A 16,841-nucleotide genomic window follows, 5' to 3' on the forward strand; every position below is an offset into this window, starting at 1 on the left:
ACCTGGGAAGCTCAAGAATACTGTAGTGGGTAGCTTATCCCTTCTCCAGCGGATCTTCCCAACTCAGGAATCAAACGACGGTCTCCCTAAATTGCAGGCAGATTCTTTACCAACTGAGCTATCAGGGAGGCCAAGTATGAGGTAGAAGGGATATTTTCTCTCCATCCTGCCACATTCTCCCTGTGTGCATGGGGTGATGCTGTGCCTCAGGACATCTCAGTGTCATTTCTATACCCAACCCACCTATCCTTGCACAAGTTTAGTAGCTCTTCCTCAAACTCAGGGTAGGACCCCATGGAAATGGGAGTCAGATGCTCCTGTGAGCATCTGCAGTTTTAAGGGCAGGGGAATCTATCTGGTGTGAGGCTCATTTTGTTGTACAGTCTGCTGATTCAGTCTCCTGCATGCATGGCCTCTGGCCAGAGGTGTCATGTGGGTTCAATCATCTCGCCTCTTTGCTGGTTTGTGTCATGACTTGGCTGCTGGTGTCAGAATGGTCGTGGACGACCTGAGTCTTGTGCTGTGAGTGGGTTCATAGCAATTATGTTACTGCCTTAACAGAGAGCAAGGTAGCATGGCAAGTGACCCAGTTGCTGTAAAGGGTGGAGCCCCAGCATCTTTGCACTTCAGGAAATCTCCGATGGCCTGCATCTTTTCGTGTTGCCTAAGGAAGGCCTTCTAGCAAGGTTTTTGGCCAGGAAGCAAAGCATGCTTGTGTGTCAACTGGACTAAGCATAGATGTCCCTCAGGGCCCCTTTGTTGCAGGGCTGAAAGAGACATTTTTCGTGAATGTGTTCCCTGTCAGGGAAGGGTCTTATTGTTGTGGAAGCCCTCAGGTACCTTTTATCCTTCCCTGTGCTGGGCAGTCCATTGTGAGCAGAGTATGTGCCAGGAGCAGGTGTGTTTCCCTGGAAGGGCAATGGCTGTTAGGCCAAGGGGCCCCAGTTCCCTGAGGGTGTGTCAGGGATTCACAGAGGACATCCTTAAGCTGTGTCGGCTGGGACGGCACAAAGAGCAGAATTGCAGGGCCCAAGACCAGGGAGTTGGCAGATTGGCAGCCTTTGTCCTGCAGGCCCCTTGACTCTGAAGGTATCCGTACACCAACGCATCCTGTTTGATGGCTGACACACCAGACCAAGGTGTACCAATTGAATGGTAGATGCAAGAATGAGGGCAGCACTTCTGGAGGCCTTGCCTCTTTCCCCAGTATGGCTATTGCTCTTCCTCATGCTTGTGTGTGTTTTCTCACCCCAAGCCAGTGGCCTTGAGTGGCCCAGGATGGAAGACTGTTCGCAACAGAGAACCTGTCGCATATTCCATAACAACTGTCCTGGCAAGACAAGGCATGTGAGCCCCCAGGGACTTCTGGGCAATTGGCCCTTCGATGTACAGGTGGATCACCCATGGCGGTAAGCAGCCCTTCTTCGAGGAAACCTAGCAGTTTGGCCCCAAGGATTTGGGCATGGGATCCGTGCCCTCACCTTCTGGGGTTTCCCTGGGGCATGCAAAGTCCCAGGGCCCAAGGCTTGGCTGTAGTTCCTGCCCCATGGCTGCAATCTGTGCAGTCTTGAATGCTGACGTGATTGAGCTCCCTGGCCTTCCTGGGATGGAGGTGGTGACTTTGCTCATGCAGCACCTAGAGCACACGTGCTTGGATCGATGATGACTCCCACAAATGCATTCCTTGGAAATCTGAACAAAATGAGTGAGCCACCCCTACCGTCTCCTCATCGGAACTGAGGTCCAGCACGTGGCTCCCAGAGGGATCAAAGGGCCAGGGTCACATTGATTTGCTCCCTGGGGTGTGAGCAGCCACAGTGTGCAAGCCGAGGGTGATGGCCTTGTGATGTGGAGGCGAGCCATGGGGGAAGGGGGCTGCATCTCCCATGTTTGGGTTATGACTGGGGACCACAAATTGTCTCTGCACAAGCTATCCAGGTCTTTTGTCTCCTGGTGTGGATGAGAGTGAGGATAGCAGAGGAAGCAGAAGCCATTTGAGAGCATCTGGGCTGCCACTGGGTTTGTCAGGCCTCCATGTGCCCACTGCCTGGTCCCTGGCGGATAGCACAGAGTTTTCACTCAGGGTCAGAACAGGAGTTGTGGCCTTGGCCAGGCTTCTGTGTCATGTTCTTCTGGGGATGGATTGCTACATAATTTTCTCCTGATATCAAGAGATCAATGGGCAGAGTGTCCAGGAGGTAGGCCAAGCTGAGGGCCCCTCGTCTGATTGTTTCTTTGGTTGGTGTGCATGGGTGCTGGTGTTGGGAGGCTGAGCCTGGAAATTGCATTAGGGTGTTTCTGTGGATAAAATTCTGTGTCAAAGGAGGACTAGCACATTGCCCTGAGGTGGGTGGATGCCGGGGGAGAGCAAATTTCAGAGATCTTGAAATGCCCCTCGAATGGTGGTGGAACCCATGGGTGGATGGATGCATGGATGGATCGGCGAGTCAGTCCAGTTCCCTGAAGTCTGGGTTGCCTTCATATACAGTTGGAGTGAGTGTGGGGAAGGATCGCAGTGGCAATTCATACCTTCATGGACCATTGAACACTTGGCCTCTCCCATGGTCGCTTTCCTTTGCAGAAGATGTCTAGAGCCTTCAGTTCTTGCCATCGTTACATTGTGTCTTGTTTTTTCTGGGGACCAATATGAAGCACAGGGGATATTTTCTGTCCACCTCGCCATGTTCTCACCATGTGCATGGCATAAAGATATGCCTCCTGACCTCCCAGCGTTGTTTCTATACCCATCCCTCCTATTTTTTTCTGAATTAAGGAGCTCTTCCTGGCAATCCATGGACAGAACCCTTTGAAAACACGGGAGTCAGCTGTCCCCATGAGCAGCTGCAGTATTAACAAGAGGAGAGGCTATCTGGCGTGGGGCTCATTTTGTTTTGTTGCCTGCTGGTACAGCAATGCATTGCTCTCCTCATTGCTTGATCTCTGGCCAGTGATGTCATGTGCAACCAGTTGTCACGCCTGTTTACTGAGTTCTGTCATATTATGGCTGGTGGTGTCAGGATGGTCGTGGACAAACTAAGTCTTGTGTCCGGGTTCACAGCAGTGATATTATTGGCTTACAAAGAGCAAGGCAGCATGGCAAGTGACCTAGTTGCTGTTAGTGGAGCCCTGGCATCTTTGTGTTCTGAAATAGTTCAGTGGCCTATAACTTTTCATGTTGTCCAAGGAAGAGCTTGTGGTATTGCTTTGAGCCAGGAAGCAAATATGCTCGTGTGTCAACTGGGCTGAGTGCAGGTATCCAATGAGGCCCCTTTGTCATGGGACTTAAATTGTCATTTTTCATCAATAGGCTTCTTGTCAGAGAAGGGCCTTATTTTCTTGGAAACCATCAGAAACTTTTTTCCTTTCCCATGCTGGCATGCTCTTTGTGAACAGACTAGGTGCCTAGAGTGGGTGTGTTTCTCTGGAATAGCAGTGGCTATTAGACCAAGGGGTCTCTGTTCCCCTGAGGGCATCTTGGGGATTCATGGAGGACATCCTTAAGCAGTATTGTTGGGGATGGCATGGGGAGAGGAATTGCAGGGCCCAAGACCAGGGAGTTGGCAGATTGTTGCTGTTTGTCCTGATGGCCCCTTGAATCTGAAGCAATCCACATGCCAACGCATTCATGTTTGGCTTCTGACATACCAGATTGAGGTGCAGCAATTGAATGGTAGATGCAAGTATGAGGGCAATGCTCCTGGGGGCCTTGCCTCTTTGCCCCGTATGCCTGTCTCTCTTCCTCATGCTTGCATGTATTTCCTTGCCTCAAGCCAGATTGAGTGGCCCAGGATGGAAGACCATTGGCATCGGAGACCCATCACATATTCCATGACTCCCAGCCTGGAAAGTCGAGGCCTACGAGCCGCCACGGGCCACTGGACACGTGGCCCTTGGTGGTACAGGTGGAACACCAATGGCTGTAAGTGGCCTTCTTCACATAAACCTGGTGGTTTGGCCATAAGGCTCTGGATGTGGTGTCTGTTTTTTCACCTTTGTACTTTCCCTGGGGCATGCAAGGTCCCATGGCCCACAGGCTTAGCTGTAATTCCTGCCTCTTGGCTGGGATCTGTGCAGTTCCAACTGCTGATGTGATTGAGATTGCTGGCCTTCCAAGGGTGGAGGTCCTGACTTTGCTCATTCAGCATCTGAGCACATGCACTTAGATGGATGATGATTCCCACAAAGGCAGTCTTGAAAATTGGACAAAATGAGTTATCAATCCTTATCATGTCTCTTTGGAACTAAGATCCAGCATGTGGCTCCCAGAGGGATGGAATGGCCAGGGTCACATTGCCTTTGCTCCCTGGGGCATCAGCGGCAACAGCATGGAAGCTGAGAGTGACAACCTTGTGGTGTGTAGGTGAGCCATGGGGAAAAGGGCCTGCATCTCCCATCCTCAGGGGATGGCTAGAGACCATGTGTTGTCTCTGGTTGCATGAGACTGTCCAGAGCTGTTGTCTTTTGCTGTGGGTGAAAGTGCCATGGCAGAGAAAGTAAAAGCCATTTGTGGGCCTCTGGGCTGACATTGAGTTCATCAGGCCTCTGTCTGCCTATTGCCTAGGCCCCTGGAGAAAACAAATTGTTTTTGTTCAGATTCAGAACAGGAGTTGTGGCCTCAGCCAGACTTGTCTTTCATGTTCTCCTGGGGAATAGGATGCTACGTAGTTTTCTCCTGATATTTGAAGAAGTAAATGAGCATAGTGTCCAGGAGTTTGGGCAAGCTGATGGACCCTTCTTGTATTGTTTCTTTCGTTTTGTGTGTGAGTGTGCACTGGTGTTGGGAGGCTGAATCTGAAAGGAGCCTTAGTGCCTTTCCAAGGAGATCAAAATCCTATGTTGATGGGAAGGTCCAGCATGTTTTCCTGATGCGGGTGGATGGCAGGAAGTGAGGAAAGCTTGAACAGCAGGAAATATGCCCAGAATGGTGGTTGAACCCATGGGTGAGTAAGCAGGTGGATGGATAAGTTTTTCAGTCAGGTTTCATGGACTTCTTTGGTTTCCTTCAGGTGCATTTGGAGCGAAGGACAACAGTGGCAGATTTATGGACCATCCAACAGTTTTCCTCTCCCATAATCAGTTTCCTCTGTGGCAGAATTCCAGATCCACAAGTGGTTGGTATCATGTCCTGTCTTGTCCTGGTGGCCAATTATGAGGCAAAGGGGATGCATGAGGCAAACAGAAAACATCTCTCCATGTTCTCCCTGTGTGCATGGCATAAGGTGTGCCTCAGGATATCCACATGTTATCTCTATATCCAGCCCACCTATCCTTTCCCAAGTTTAGGAGTTTTTCCTGGAATTCAGTGGGCTGGACCTGGTGAAAACACAGGAGTCAGTTGCCCACATAAGCGGGTGCTGTCTTAAGGACAGGAGAGGCTTTCTGTCACAGGGGTCTTTTTGTTTTGTGGCCTGCTGGTGCAGCAACACTGTGGTCTCTTGTGTTCCTAGCCTCAAGCCAGAGACATCATCATGGGTTCAGCAGCTGCAGCTGTTTCTGGATTCTGTCATGGCATGGCTTGTGCTGTCAAGATGGTCATGGATCACCTGGGTCTTGTGTTGTCTCCGGGGCCACTGTAGTGATGTTTCACTGCCTTAAAAAGTGCAATACATCACAATGAGTAACTTACATGCTATAAAAAGGGTGGAGCACCACATCTTTGCGTTTCAGAATAGTTCCAATGGCCTGTAGCTTTTTGTGTTTTTCAAGCTAAACACTTGTAGCATGGCTGTAGTCTGGGAAACAAGCACACTTGTGTGCTACCTAGATTGTTCACAGCTGTACTGTGGAGCCCCTTTGTTGCACAGCCCAAGAACTAGTTTCATGGATAATCTCCTTGTCAAAGGAGGGCCTTATTCTTATGCAAGCTCTCAGATACCTTTGTTCCTTCCCCATGGTGGTGAGACCATTTTGAGCAGAGTAGGTACCAAGAGTGTGTTTTCCTGGAGGGACAGTGGTAGTTCAGACAAGGTGGCCTCCTTCCCCTGAGGGTGAATTGGGGTTTCTTAGAGGTTATCTTTACATTGGGTGAAAAAGTTGGCTTAAAGCTCAACATTCAGAAAACGAAGATCATGGCATCTGGTCCCATCACTTCATGGGAAATAGATGGGGAAACAGTGGAAACAGTGTCAGACCTTATTTTTTGGGGGGGCTCCAAAATCACTGCAGATGGTGACTACAGCCAAGAAATTAAAAAATGCTTACTCCTTGAAAGAAAAGTTATGACCAACCTAGATAGCATATTGAAAAGCAGAGACATTACTTTGCCAACAAGGGTCCATCTAGTCAAGGCTATGGTTTTTCCTGTGGTCATGTATGGATGTGAGAGTTGGACTGTGAAGAAAGCTGAGCACCGAAGAATTGATGCTTTTGAAGTGTGGTGTTGGAGAAGACTCTTGAGAGTCCCTTGGACTGCAAGGAGATCCAACCAGTTCATTCTGAAGGAGATCAGCCCTGGGATTTCTTTGGAAGGAATTATGCTAAAGCTGAAACTCCAGTACTTTGGCCACCTCATGCGAAGAGTTGACTCATTGGAAAAGAATCTGATGCTGGGAGGGATTGAGGGCAGGAGGAGAAGGGGACGACAGAGGATGAGATGGCTGGATGGCATCACCGACTCGATGGATGTGAGTCTGGGTGAACTCCGGGAGTTGGTGATGGACAGGGAGGCCTGGCATGCTGCAGTTCACGGGGTCGCAAAGAGTTGGACATGACTGAGCGACTGAACTGAACTGAACTGATCTTTACATTGTGTTGTCAGTGATAATAAGAGAAGTAGATTAGCACAGTCTGAGACCAGTGAGTTGACAGAACATCAGCACTTCATCCTGCTGGCCCCTTGACACTGAATTTTCCCTGTAGCAATGCACGCATTTTTGGCTTCTGACACACCAAACAGAATTGCAGCAATTGTGTCATAGATGCAGTATGAATCTCAACTCTCCTGTGAGCATTGCCTCTGTCTGCTATGTGCCTGTTGCTATTCCTCATGCCTGCAGATATTTTCTTGCCTCAAGTTAATTTGAGTCACCAACTTGGAATACCATTGCAACAGGTGACCCTTTGCATATTCTGTGACACTTTGCTTGGGGAGGTGAGGCTAGGTGAAATTAGTGATCCCCCATATCTGAGTGGACACGCAGCCCATGGGTTTACAGGTGGAACACCCACGGTTGTAAGTGGCAGTTCTTTCCCAAAACCTAGTGGTTTGTCTACAGGCCTCTGGGTGCCGGGGTTACACCTTTACCTTCTGTGCTTACTCTCTGGCATTCAAGGTCCCATGGCCTGAGGCTTGACTACAGTTCCTACCCTTGTCTTGGTTCTGGGCGGTCCCAAATGCTGATGTGATTCAGTTCGCCTACAGTCCTAAGGTAGAAGCCACATCTTTCCACATGCAGTGTCTGAGCACATGATAGGATTGTGTTGACTCCCACAAATGCATTCCTTGGGAATTTGAACAAAATGAGTGAGCAGTCCTTGTGGTCTTCTCATTAGAATTAAGTTCCAGCCTGTGATTCCCACAGGGAAAATAGAATGCCATCTTGCATTTGCTTCCTTGTGCTTTAGCAGCTTCACTGTGTAAGTTGAGGGTGACAGCCTTCTCATGGGAAGAGGAGCCACTGGGAAAGGAGCCTGGGACTCCCGTCCTCCTTGGATGGCTACAGACAACATGTCTGGTCTTGGTTTATGAGCCCAGTCAGGATTGTGGTCTCCTGCTGTGGGTGAGAGTGAGATAGTAGAGGATGCAGGAGTTGTTTGAGAGCCTTTGGGCTGCCACTGTGTTCATGCCTCCACTCAGTTGTTGCCTTGTCTCTTGGAGGAAACCATTATCTTTACACTCAGAGTCAGAACAGGAGTCCTTGCCTAGGGTGGTCTTCTGTCGTGTTCTGGAGAGAAAGGACAAGAGTAAGTTTCTCCTGATGATTGGAGGACATCAGTCACTGTCCCCAGCACGTTGTCCAAGCCTATGTCTCCTTTTTGGATTGTGTCCCCCTTGTATGTGAGTGAACATGAGTGTTGGGAGGGTGGGCCTGGAAAATGTTTTGAGGTAATAAATATTCTGTGTTAATGGGAGAGTCTGGCACATTGGCTCTGAGGCAGGTGTATTTTGGGGCAACTGAAAGATGAGAGGGTGGTTAATGTGTGTGGAATGGTTGGTGAACCCATGGCTGGATTGGTGAGTGGAGGTATCAGCGAGTCTAGAGTGCTCCCTGAACTCTTTTGGTTGCCTTCAGTGCATTTGTACTCAGTGTCTAGAAAGCCTGGCGAAACAGATTCAGGGACTATCCCCTATTTGGCCTCTCTTTGATTAACTTGCTTCACTTTGTGTCTTCATGGTGGTGAGTGTTTGTCATTGTAGTATTGTATCATGTCTTGGCCTGGGTGCTGATTATGAGGCATGAGGTGTGTATTTTCTCCCCATCTGGCTACATTTTCTCTGTGTTGACCTTGTGAAGTTGTTCCTCAGGCCATCCTAATTTTTTTTTATACCCAGCCCTCCTAGCCTTCCCTGAAGGTTAGAGTTCTTCCCAGAGGTCATTGGGCGGGAACTTGTAGGAACAGGGAGTTGGCTGCTAAGGAGAGATTGCAGGTTTAAGGGCAGGAGAGGCTGTCTGGGGGATGGGTCATCTTGACATGCCACCAGCTGGTGCAGTGAGCTCATTATCTCTAGCGTGCCTGGCCTCAGTCCAGAGAATCAGTGAGGATTGTGGTCACAACTGTTTGTTGAGTTTTCTCATGGCATGGCTGTGGGTGTCACATTGTTCCTGCAGGACCTGGGTCTCAGTATGTCTCTGAATATGGCTGTGATATTACTGGCTAAAGAAATTTCAAAGCCTCATGGTGAGTGTCCCAGTTGATGTAAAGTGTCTAGCTCTGTAACTGTGGGTTTTGGTGTAGCTTTGCGTGTTTTCCAAGTTAAGGGCCTCTGTCTTGGCTGTAGGCCAGGAAGTAAGTGCACTCTTGAGTCCCCGAGAGTCAGTGCAGGGACTCTTTCTTGTGGGGCCCAAGGAGCCACTTTTCATTGTGGACCTCACTTTCAGAGAAGTACCATTTTCTCATGTAAACTCCCAGTTTCCTTGTTACCCTATTGGCAGGTCCATTGTGAGCAAAGTCGGTGCCAAGATTGAGTGTTTTCCCGGAGTGTCAGTGGCTGTTAGGTTGGCAGGGTAGGCCGTTTTCCTGGGTATGTCAAGAGGTTCAAAAATTACACCTTTAAGCTGTGTCAGCAGGCATGGTATTCAGGAGTGGAATTGGAGGGCCCAAAACCAGGGATGTTATAGACCAGTGGCTTTCTTTGGCCTGATAGTTACCCACTCTGAAAGTGTCCTTGCCCCAGTGCATTCACATTTGACTCCTGCCACACAGACTAGGGGCAGGATATGAAACAGAGGCAAAACAGAGCCTAGTGTTCCAGGTGGCACTGCCCCTTTTTCCTGTGCACCTATGCATGTTCTTCAAGTGTATATGTAAATTCTTGCTTCAACTCAGGTGGAGTCCCCAGGGATCAAAACCATCAGTGTGGTATCCTTCCCATATTCCATGACATCAGGCCAGGTGAGGTCAGGCAAGGGAGCCCCTGGAGGCATGTTGGCATACAGCCCATGGAGTAATGGTGGAATGCCCATGGTGGTAAGTGGCACTTCTTTGTGGCAACCTAGTGGTTTGGCCTGGACCTCTGTGAGCTGGGGCTGCACCCTCAGATTCTGGGCTTTTCCCTAGGACGTGCGAGCTCTGATGGCCTGAGGCTTGACTGCACTACCTCCCCATGACTGGGCTCTGATGGGTCCTGAATGCTGATGTGATTGAGTTCCCTGGCCATCTCAGGCTGGAGGCCATAGGTCCAGAATCTGAGCTCATGCTTAAACTGATGATGACTCCAGAAAAGGGCATACCTTGGAAATCTAAATAAAATGAGTGTGAAAAGCCTCTACTGTCTCCTCATCAGAACTGGGGTCCTAAATGTGGCTCCCACAGGAAACGTAGACAGGGTGTCACATTGCATTTTCCCCCTTGGCCATCAGGAGCTACTTTGTGCAAGTTGAGGGTGATGACTTTCTTGTGGGGAGAGGAGCCTTTGGGAAAAGGTCTGGGACTCCATCCCTGGGGGATGACTAGGGACAGTATGTTATCCCTGGATGCATGAGGCTAGCCAGAGCTGGGTTCTTCTTCCACAGGTGGGAGTGCAGGTGGTAAAGGAAGTGGGAGCCTTTTAGGGCCTCTGGCCTGCTGTTGAATTCTTCAGGCCTTTGCCAGGTCCCTGGAGGGCACCTAAGTCTTTACACACAGGGTCAGAGCAGGAGCCCTGCTTCTCTGTCATGTTCTATGAGGAGATGGGATGAATGTTAGAAGGTTCTTCCTGATGCTGTTAGGAAATTAACAGACCACCATCCCTGGGATGTGGGCCAAGCTGACAGCCCCTCCTCAGATCGCATCCCCCTTGTGTGTGTGTGGCAGGGAGGGGTGGTCAGGGGGAGAGGGGACGGCCACTGGGCTTGAGACATTGGGCCTGGAAAATGTCTAACAGAATTTTTGAGGAAATCAAAATTCTGTGTAGAGGAGAGGGTCTGGCACTTTGCCCTGAGGTGGGCAGATACTAGGGACAGAGAATGGCAAAGAGAGTGAGAAATGCACTAGGAATTGTGCATGAACCCCTGGGTGAAATGCTTTGTGGATGAATTGGCAAGTCTGTAGGGTTCCTTGAACTCTTTGGGTTGCCTTCAGGTACATTTTGAGCCAGTTTCAGGAAGCACTGATGGTGCAGGTTCATGTACCCATCCCCCAGTTGGCTTCTCCTTTGATTGACTTGCTTTGTGGTAGATCTTTGTGGCAGCAGGTTTTTGGCATCAAGGCATTGTATTACGTCTTGACATGGAGGCCAATTATGAGGCAGGATGTTTGTTTTGTCCACGTCTGGCCAGGTTCTCCCTGTGTTTACAATGTAAAGATATTCTTCAGGACATTACAGGGTCATTTCTATACCCAGCCCACCTAGCCTTCTCTGAGGTTTGGAGCTCTTCCTGGAGGACATTAGTCTGGATCCTGTGGAAACAGGGGAGTCAGCTTCCAAGGAAAGGCAGTCCGGTATGGGGGTCATTTTGTCATGCCACTGGCTGGTGCATCAAACCTATGGTCCCTGAAATGCCAGGCCTCAGGCCACAGAAGTCATGGTGGATTCAGAGCTTGCAGCTGTTTGCTGGGTTATGTTGTGGAATGGCTGTGAGTGTCACATTGGTCCTTGAGGACCTGGGTCTCATGATGTCACTGGGGTTGGCAGTGATATTCTTGGTTTATGAATTTGCAAGGTTCTGTAGTTTTGGTGACTATAGATGTCACCATGGTCCTAGAAGACCTCTTGGTTTGCTTAAGTATGGGCACTGATGGGACAGGCTTTCGAAACTGCAAGGCCCCACATCAATTTACTCAGTTGTTTTAGGTGTCTTGCCTTACAACTTTGGGCATTGGATAGGCTCAGTTTCCTTTCTGTCTCTGTGTGGTCCAAATGAAGGACTTTTATCTTTGCCTTAGGCTCAGAAGCAATCTTGTTCTAAGTACTTACCTAGCTAATGTAGCTGTCCCCAGGTTGTGTGTAGACTTTGTATGGTATATCATTGTACATTTTCTTTTCTTTTCTTTTATGTGGCTCGTTGAACATTTTTATTTTAGCTCTGTAAATCAGGATTATGAATTTTTTCTTATTTATTCATCTTTTTATTTTCCTACTTGTTTTCTTCACTTTTTGTCATATGTGTTATATTGTGATATAGTTGCCATAGTTTTCAGTCAAGTGCTTTATAATAAGTTTCAGAGCCCTCCTTTCTCATTTTTAATTGGTGTGCTGCAAGAATTTAAAAAAACTCTTTGTATTGATGTATCTTTTATTGACCCTTATTTGTGTTGTATGTGACCTTATAATATCACAGTTCATGTTTTTTTTTCCTCTAGTTATTTTAATTGTTTAATTGACCTTTTAAACCAAGAATTTTTTGCCAATTTAAATATTTTTTAAAATAATAAATTACACCTAAATGTTTCTTAGATATAGCTCTTTCATTTTTTGCCTTCATATTTTTCAAAATGTTATATAATTGAACATTTTTTTTTACATTCTGTTTCTAGTTGCCTTTTTTAGTTTCTGGATTTTTAACTGTAGAGATTTTGTGAATTCACTGTTTCATATGTTTATACTACTAATTTTGTATGTTTAACCTTAACTGTACAATATTATGGACTCTGGAGAGTCTCTTGGACTGCAAGAAGATCAAACTAGTCCATCCTAAAGGAAATCAGTCCTGAATATTCATTGGAAGGACTGATGCTGAAGCTGAAACTCCAATACTTTGGCTACCTGATGTGAAGAACTCACTCATTTGAAAAGACCCTGATGCTGGGAAAGATTGAAGGCAGGAGGAGAAGGGTATGACAGAGGATGAGATGGTTGGATGGCATCACCGACTCAATGGACATGAGCCTGAGTAAACTCTGGGATTTGGTGATAAACAGGGAGGCCTGGCATGCTGCAGCCCATGGGGTCACAAAGAGTCAGACACGACTGAGCGACTGAACTGAACTGATGTCCACGTGTAAAGTCATCTCTTGTGTTGTTGAAAAGGGGTATTTGCTATGACTAGTGCATTTTCTTGGCAGAATTCAGTTAGGCTTTGTCCTGCTTCGTTTTGTTCTCCAAAGTCAAACTTACTGTTATGACTCCAGGTGTCTCTTGACTTCCTACTTTTGCATTCTAATCCCTGATGATGAATAGAATATCTTTTTTAAGTATTAGTTCTAGGAGGTCTTCTAGGTCTTCATAGAATTGGTCAGTCAGCTTCTTCTGCATCCGTGGTAAGGGTATAGACTTCGATTACTATAATGTTGACTGGCTAGCCTTGGAAAAAGTCAAGATGTTTCTGTCATTTTTGAGGTTGCACCCAAGTACTGTATTTGGGACTCTTTTGTTGATTATGAGGGCTACTGCATTTCTTTTATGGTATTCTTGCCCACAGTGGCAGATATAATGGTCATCTGAATTAAGTTTGCTTATTCCTATCCATTTTAGTTCACTGATTGCTAAGATATTGATATTTATTCTTACCATCTCCTGCTTGACCGCATCAAATTTCCCTTGATCCATGGGCCTAACATTCCAGGTCCCTATGCAGTACTGTTCTTTGCAGCATCGAATTTTACTTTCATCACCAGACACACCCACAACTGAGCAGCGTATCCACTTTGGCCCAGCCACTTGATTCATTCTGAGGCTATTAGCAATTCTCCACTCTTCCCCAGTAGCATATTGGACACCTTCAGACCTGAGGCACTCATCTTTTGGTGTCATATCTTTTTGGCTTTTTATACAGTTCATGAGGCAAGTATACTGGGGTGGTTTACCATTCCCTCCTCTCAGTGGTCATGTACAGTTGTGAGAACTGGACTGTAAAGAAGGCAGAATGTCAAAAATTGATGCCTTCAAACTGTTGTACTGGAAAAGACTCCTGAAAGTCCCTTGAACAGCAAGGAGATCAAACCAGTCAATCTTAAGGGAGATCAACCCTGCATATTCACTGCAAAGATTGATACTCAATCTGAAGCTCCAGTATTCTGGCCATCTGATGTGAACAGGCAACTCATAAGAAAAGTCCCTGATTTTGAGAAAGATTGAAGGCAGAGAAGAGGGCATCAGAGGATGAGATGGCTGGATGGTGTCACCAATGCAATGAACATGAACTTGGGCAAACTCCAGGAGATGGTGAGGGACATGAAGGCCTGGTGTGCTACATACAGTCCATGGGGTCACAAAGAGTTACATGACTGGGCAACTGAACAACAGCAGCAACCTTAATTTGTTAGTATTCTTTTTAATGAGTTATTTAATATCTAGGTATCTTATTTTTTCACACAGATCCTTTGTGGGATTTGAGATCATTTTTTCTGATTTTAAATTTTTTTAATCTTTTGATCTGCACTAGTTTCACTTAATATCTTCCATGTTTTGTGCTCTCTAATAATGATCCGGTCTGGTAAACTTTTCTTACTTACTATACAATTCCATTTTCGTTTCATGTATTTAATTTATATTGTTGTTATTTACGGGAGATTTGTCTTCATTTTCACTTTTTAAAGATATTTTATATTCACACTTCACATTTTCATAAGTATTTTATTATTTATTCTGATAACTGTATTGTTTCATCTTTTGTTTCTTTAATTGATTTTCTATTCACATTCTTTTCATGATTACTTTTCTTCTGCAATGGGTCATCTTTTCATTTCTATCTGGAAGCTTTTTATTTTAGTATAGTTGATAAATAATATTGTGCCAGTTTCTTTATATAGCAGAGTGACTCCGTTATACACATATATACATTTTTATACTCTTTTTCATTATGATTAATCACAGAGTATTGAATATCATTTCTTGTGTTATACATTTAGGACCTTGTCTATCAATTCCAAATATAATAGTTTGCATCTACCAACCCCAAACTCCCAGTTCATCCCTTTGCCTCCTCTCCTTCCCCTTGGCAGCCACAAGTTTGTTCTCTATATCTGTGCTTGTGTTTCTGTGTTGTAGATAGATTCATTTGTGCCTTATTTCAATTTCACATGTAGGTGATATACTACTTGTCTATCTCTTTCTGACTTAACTTCATTTAGTATGATAGTCTCTAGTTGTAGCTCTATTGGGCAGTTTTTATATTAAATTAGGGTACCTAATTTCTATTACAATTTTTATTTTAGTTCTTAAACCCTGTTTTGGTTTAATTCAATGTCTTATATCTTTCTGGTTTGTGGTTTTGTTTGCAGTCCAATTGTCAGAGCTGATTTGTTGCTATTTTGGTCCCTTGGTTTCTTTGATTTTGCTCAGTCTTCATGTAGCTCCTGCTAGTCATGCATAAGGTGTTAGAAGGTTTTTTTCTACACTGAATGCTCTCTCTGGAGTAAGATAGACTCTATATACAGAAATCAATAGTTTCTGTTAGTTCAGGCAGCTCAATTTCATGGTGTAACCTGATCTGTGTCACCTGGCTTTTAGCCTTCTTAGGTACAGAGGGAGATTCTCTGGTCTAGAAGATTATCTAGTCTAGAGATTTTTAAGACTTAAGGAGAATACTGCAGTGTAGGGATTCCCTAGGCAAGTTGATCAGTGAAATTGTTACCAAAAAATTTCACTTTTGCTCTATTTTTATAGTTCAACTCAGAATCACACTTGATTTCTTATGAAATTATATTTTATAATTTGTTAATTATATTTGTTTCACCTTGAGAAGTGAAATGATGGAGAATATCTGACTAAATCTGCCATTCAAACCTCACAGTTCATTGGAGACTCTCACACTGGTAAGCATTTTGTCCTGAGAATACTGACATTAGAGTGTTATAACATTCCAATGATAATAAAACTCTGGCCAAGCCAGTTAACTGATACTAGATAATTGACTATGATGACGTAGTCTCCATCATTTAAAACTGCTGATTGTTGTGTCTGAGGGTGTTGGAATCTTGAGTGCTCAGTCTCTGCTACATAACTTACTGTCCTACTACAAATGTACCTGTATTGGTGATGAGTTCAAAGTGGGTCTCAGAGGAATCTGAATAAAATGTCTGACAAAATTACTTCTGTGAGGTGAGGTCCAGCACAAGGGACTATACTAGGCTATGGAGGGAGTTCAGTTGGTCAAGTAGTATCAATAGTGGCTATCATGTTTAAAGTTAACAAATAACTTTGACAAATTTTACAGTTGCCTATAAACATCTGATTTGGTGGCAGAAAATACTGGACAGTATTTGCCCTGATGGAGGGTAGAGATTAACATAATGTTGGAATAACATCAGAAACATTTTAGGAGACAAATACATTATTTTATTTCAAATAAGGGTATGTTTGTGAACTCTACCGTTTTGTATCTAGTAGACCAGTGGACACATTTACCTCTTATCTTTTCCACATTTTACTTTTTTCTTTCATGTAGCATGGATCTAGTACTGAGTTTCATATGAAAGAGAAGTGACATAAAGGACAGGATTGAGAGTAAGTTAGCCTTTTCATCTTTGAGGTTCATTCTCAAGCTGGTAAACATTTTGTCCTGAAAATACTCCATTCTTCTTAGAGGTCATATAATATTGAGGTGAATATTAGAGGTCAATAATGGTAAGTCTTTGACTATTCTCTTCAGCCTTGGAGCCTGGGAAGTATATGGTCTCCAAGACTGAATATGGTAGGTTAGTGTGTCTATGGGTGATGTATTCCTGAATACCTGGTCTTTTGTTTAACTGAAATACCCCTTTAGTAATGTGCCTGGATTGATGACTGTAATAGTTGATCTCAGAAAATCTGAACCTAATCAATTCTGTGAAAATGAGAACCAGAACCCACCTTGTACAAAATATATGGAGGGAGAGTTGAGTTTTTTTTATCTGTGAGGTATCAGTAGAGACTGTTGTATTTGAAAGTTCACCAATGTGCATGTGTTTGATAAACTGAATTAGGCAGAGGTCTGTACTTCTACAGTGTTGGGATAATATTGAAACTCTCTTGAGTGCTCATGTGGCAGCATTAGACTTGAGAACCAGCACATGAGTGCTAAAAATGTGGGGTGCAGTTATGCCTACACATGTTTGTCTGAGCTGCTGGAGTCTTCTGAGTGACAGTCTCTTTAGGGCAATTAGATGGTCAAAATTCAAAGAGATCATAGGTTTTTATTCTTCACTTCTATATTAAATGAAACAATTACATGGAAATTGAAGCATAGATACTGTATTTTGGAATATCTTCGTAGTATTTTTAATCTGCTTGCCAACTCTGTCTTCAATGTTTTCAACTGTCATTTAGTTGTATCTCTCTTTTT

At 45.2% G+C, this 16,841-nt stretch overlaps 4 non-coding genes across 4 annotated transcripts; all 4 read left to right on the forward strand.

Annotated features, from left to right (window-relative positions):
- The first annotated feature begins 1,653 nt into the window (after positions 1-1,653).
- Positions 1,654-1,745, forward strand: LOC138984458 (small nucleolar RNA SNORD116). Its single transcript, XR_011461754.1, has one exon. It is a non-coding gene; the product is annotated as a small nucleolar RNA SNORD116 (small nucleolar RNA).
- A 2,416-nt stretch (positions 1,746-4,161) lies between these two features.
- On the forward strand, positions 4,162-4,250 carry LOC138984465 (small nucleolar RNA SNORD116). Its single transcript, XR_011461760.1, has one exon. It is a non-coding gene; the product is annotated as a small nucleolar RNA SNORD116 (small nucleolar RNA).
- Positions 4,251-7,411: 3,161 nt separating this feature from the next.
- Positions 7,412-7,502, forward strand: LOC138984461 (small nucleolar RNA SNORD116). The gene has a single exon (XR_011461757.1). It is a non-coding gene; the product is annotated as a small nucleolar RNA SNORD116 (small nucleolar RNA).
- A 2,357-nt stretch (positions 7,503-9,859) lies between these two features.
- On the forward strand, positions 9,860-9,954 carry LOC138984463 (small nucleolar RNA SNORD116). Its single transcript, XR_011461759.1, has one exon. It is a non-coding gene; the product is annotated as a small nucleolar RNA SNORD116 (small nucleolar RNA).
- The last annotated feature ends 6,887 nt before the right edge of the window (positions 9,955-16,841 follow it).

The sequence above is a fragment of the Bos mutus genome, chromosome 21 (assembly GCF_027580195.1).
Source record: "Bos mutus isolate GX-2022 chromosome 21, NWIPB_WYAK_1.1, whole genome shotgun sequence".
Lineage (NCBI taxonomy): Eukaryota > Metazoa > Chordata > Mammalia > Artiodactyla > Bovidae > Bos > Bos mutus.